At 51.3% G+C, this 4,780-nt stretch overlaps 1 pseudogene; it reads left to right on the top strand.

The window, feature by feature from the left end:
- LOC133394737 (large subunit ribosomal RNA) overlaps positions 1–4,253 on the top strand; it is an 8,869-nt pseudogene extending 4,616 nt beyond the window's left edge.
- Positions 4,254–4,780: the final 527 nt, after the last annotated feature.

The raw sequence follows: 4,780 nt of genomic DNA, 5'->3' as shown, positions 1-4,780 counted from the left end.
TAATGATAGTTGACATAGGTGATATGCGAGTGGTTAGCGTTTACGCGCCACCTAGATTTAGTATGGAAGAGTTTCAGAATATGTTGGATAACACGGTAATGGCCGTAACCGGTATCCACAAATTCGTTATCGGGGGGGACTTCAACGCTTGGTCAGCAAGTTGGAACAACCAACTTGGCGAGCGTGGAGAAACCCAGAAACGAAGAGGTGAGTTGGTCTTATCAACCTTTGCGCAGATTGACGCAATTTTATTGAACGACGGCAGCACCCCAACTTATGTTGGACCAGGGCGCACGTCAGTAGTTGATCTTACTTTTGCGAGCAGAACAGTTGCAAGATCATTTAAGTGGGAGGTGTTATCTAGCTATATGAACTCTGATCATCGTGCAATACGAATAGATCTTGAGACGCAAAGCGTGCGTAATTTGTCCCGACCCATAACGGGATGGAGCATCAAGTATTTCAACAAAGATATATTTGAAGTTATGATGCAAGCCGCTTTTGAGACAGAGGTCACAACAAGCGAAGACTTAATGCGTATACTTGTCACGGCGTGTAATGCGACGATGACTAAGCGTAAGAGGTACACTCCTAACAAGAGTGCATTTTGGTGGACGCTAGAGATCGAGGCACTTCGCAAAGAGTGCAAACACCGCGATCGATTAGCGCAAAGAGCATTCAATACTGATCTCTATTCTTCTTTTAGGGACGAGTTCAAGGTGGCACGGAATGCCCTCAAGCGATTGATCAAGCATACCCGACAGAGGAAGTGGAAAGAGTTCCTGGGAACAGCGAACAACGCATCATTTGGTATTGTATATCATACGTTCAAGAAAGTGGCCGAGGGTTCGATTGGACCCCGAACCATGACATTGGACGAGTTTAGGGAAGTGGTGAGCGAGCTTTTTCCTACTCACCCAAACACGGTGTGGTCTGAATATCGTATCGATCAGCCACGAGAGTTTGAAAGGGTAACTAATGATGAGATTCTTGCGGTTGCCAGGAGACTACCCAACAAGAAGGCGCCGGGACCAGATGGTATCCCGAATGAGGCGCTGAAAGTTGGTATGTTGACTGCAACCGATGCATTTTGCAGGGTTTACCAAGGCTGTTTAGAGAACGCGAAGTTCCCCGATGAGTGGAAAAGGCAGAGGTTGGTGTTAATACCGAAGCCGAACAAACCACCAGGGGAACCGGGTTCAGTTCGCCCCATTTGTCTACTAGACGGGGCAGGTAAAGGTTTAGAACGCATCATAGTGCAACGGCTAAATGCACACATCGAGGAGGTCAACGGACTGTCTGACGACCAATTTGGTTTCAGAAGTCGTCGATCTACAGTTGATGCGATTAAACGGGTAGTGGACATTGTTTCGGTAGCTAGAAGTAGAAACAGATACAGTGGACGGTATTGTGCAGTTGTTACATTAGATGTTACTAATGCTTTTAACAGTGCTTCGTGGTTGGCGATTGCAAATGCATTACAGAGAATAAACACTCCTAAATATCTTTATGATATCATTGGTGACTATTTTAGGAATCGTGTGCTGATGTATGATACCACAGATGGACCGGCAGAGATTGCAGTCACATCGGGTGTACCTCAAGGCTCGGTACTTGGCCCAACGTTATGGAACCTCATGTACGACGGTGTCCTACGAGTTGGAATGGTGGAAGGTGCACGGATTATCGGCTATGCAGACGATATAGTATTGTTGGTGGAAGGTAATTGTGTTGATGATATTGAAATTCTCGTTTCCAGCCAGATTCGCATCATCGACAGATGGATGACCGACAACGGATTAAAGATAGCCCCGACCAAGACCGAGTTCATTATGGTCAGTTCCCATCAGAGGATACAGCATGGGGCTATCAGGGTAGGTGATCACGTAGTACATTCGTCGCGCAGCTTAAAGTATTTGGGGATGGTCTTAGATGACCGCCTCGAATACACTTCACACATCAGGTATGCGGTGGAGAGAGCGACGAAGCTATGGACCACCTTGGTAAGGATGATGCCTAATAAGGCAGGTCCGAGTAGTAATGTTAGGCGAGCAATTGCTCTTACTGTTGTGGCGAAGGTCCGGTATGCCTCGCCCATTTGGTGTCATACCCTTAGATTTGCTAACCGTAGACAATGGCTACGTCGGTTTTACCGGCCAGTAGTCCAGCGAGTTATCTCTTCTTTCAGGACAACTTCTCACGATGCAGTCTGCGTGCTTGCGGGAATGATCCCGCTGCATCTCCTCCTGGACGAGGACTCCAGGACTTTTCATCGGAGACGAGCAGAGAACATCGCCGGATCGGTTGCACGTAACATGGAACGTGTCACAACTATGGAACGATGGCAACGAGAATGGGATGAGAGTGCTCACGGTCGGTGGACATACCGTCTCATACCCGACGTCAACAGATGGATAAGTAGAAGATTTGGTGGTGTAGATTTCTTTCTTTCTCAGTTTCTTTCCAGCCATGGCTTCTACGCCTACCAGCTTCATCGGATGCAGTTAACGGGTTCGCCGTTATGCGATGCGTGTGAGGAACCTGAGGACGCCGAACACACGATATTCCATTGTGTACGTCATCGTGAACTGATCATCAGACTTCAGCATCAAGTCGACGAGGAGTTAACGCCGGAGAACATCATCGAAGTTATGTCTGCTAACAGATATAACTGGAGCATGGTTCATCAAGCAGTACGGACGATTATGATTCGACAACAACATCGAAGACACGTCATCGAACGAGGCGAACGACGCGCTTTGCTCGCCAACATCCAGTTGGCCTTGCAGAGCAGCGACAGTGACGACGAGTAACGACAAGGATTCATCGTAGTTCATCGTAGCTTCATCGCCGAGGGCTAGACAGTGGCTAATCACCACTGTTGGAAGCCATTCGTTGCCTGGGATGATGGACATCCACCGCCCGAGTGACGTCGATACCCTAACGGGTGATCCACTCGGGGCCGGTTGAAGGCACGGAGGGGTTTTAGTGAGTAAGAATCTCACACTACCGGGGTTGATCACCCAGGTGTCTTATGCAAGATTTCCCCTTCGATAACAAAAAAAAAAAAAAAAAAAAGGTAGCCAAATGCCTCGTCATCTAATTAGTGACGCGCATGAATGGATTAACGAGATTCCCTCTGTCCCTATCTACTATCTAGCGAAACCACAGCCAAGGGAACGGGCTTGGATGCACTAGCGGGGAAAGAAGACCCTGTTGAGCTTGACTCTAGTCTGGCATTGTAAGGCGATATAGGAGGTGCAGCATAGGTGGGAGGGCTTCCTCGTGGAGCTCGCCTCTGAGATACCACCACTCTTACTGTTGCCTTACTTACATGATTGGGTGGAACAAGCGCGGGCCCCAGGTCCGGATCGTGCGCGCACCTCCTCCGGGGGGCTGTGGCGGCGGTTCGCCTGCGCGCGCCCAATGCGCCGTGTTTCTCGCTCAGCGTCCAGTGTGTCGCTGGGTGGTGCCGCCGGGGAGACTGCATCGTAGCATCGTCGTGTGTAGCGTGTTACCCGCTTGTCCGACCGTGAGCCGTGGCCCGCAAGGGTACAAGCTTGCGTACGTCGGTGCATTCGTGGTGCACTGCTTCTGCGCGGTCGATCGTTTATGATGTCACGTTTGCCCCCGGTTCCGCGCGCCGCCCGGCTCGAAGACTCCTGGACAGGTCCTTTCGGTCCACGTCATGGACAGTGCCAGGTGCGGAGTTTGACTGGGGCGGTACATCTCCAAAACGATAACGGAGGTGTCCAAAGGTCAGCTCAGTGTGGACAGAAACCACACGCTGAGCATAAGGACAAAAGCTGGCTTGATCCCAACGTTCAGTACACTTCGGGACAGCGAAAGCTTGGCCTTACGATCCTTTTGGTTATAACGAGTTTTTAGCAAGAGGTGTCAGAAAAGTTACCACAGGGATAACTGGCTTTTTTTTTTTTTTTTAAACGGGTTTTTATTTTGTTTCAAAATTAAACCCTCCCGCTCCCCTACATTTTACCCGCGAGGGCTTACCCTGCAGGGGGTTTCATGGCTTAATGGCCAACCTTTTGTCCGTGCGAAAAGCACCTTCCATGTTTTATTTCTATTTCTAAATTCAACCGAAAAATTCACTCATTCCCCTAAATAGGGCGCTTTTTCACGCTCGATGCGTCGCTGTTTTTACGTGCATACCACGCCTAGCGGGAGGCAACTTCTGCCTCGACCACGGCGGCTTCTTCCGCGGCGTTCAGGCCACCGTCCGTGGCCTCGTTTTCCTCGTCGATTGCGCGGTTGCGCATACCAGATGGTCCGGCTGCAAAATCCGCGCGTTCTCGGCCGTCATCGTCATTGTTTATCGCCTGGCCGGACATCCCGAGAAGACGACGGTTTCGTCTCCTCTCCCTGAACCGCGCTTGACGCTCACGAAGCGCTGCACGTCGCTGAGCGGTCCGTGGTGAAGCTGGTGGGGTTGGGGGAAGTCCAGCTCGACGTTCTTCCCGCCGGCGTGCTGTTGCTGCTCGCCGGTTGGCGTTGCGTCGCTCGTTACGGGCCCGCCGCACTTCCGCGCGTTGGGCCTCCAGCTCTGCTGCGTCTTCGTCCTGACGCTCGATGACGTTAACAGCCAATGCTGCCCGCTCCTCGTCCCACGCTCGCTGCAGTTGGGCCGTTATTCGCTTCGCGGCTTCGCAGATACGACTCCAGCTATCGGCGTCGCGCAACAAGTGCCGCTGGAGGGTGTCCGGACAGACAGGGTCCGGACCTCCCTCGCCGAGTAGCTCCTGTCGAACTGCCGCAAAGCGTG

The sequence above is a fragment of the Anopheles gambiae genome (assembly GCF_943734735.2).
Source record: "Anopheles gambiae chromosome X unlocalized genomic scaffold, idAnoGambNW_F1_1 X_unloc_4, whole genome shotgun sequence".
Lineage (NCBI taxonomy): Eukaryota > Metazoa > Arthropoda > Insecta > Diptera > Culicidae > Anopheles > Anopheles gambiae.
Note: the sequence above shows the minus strand (reverse complement) of the source record. Positions and strands in the feature narration are given on the sequence as shown.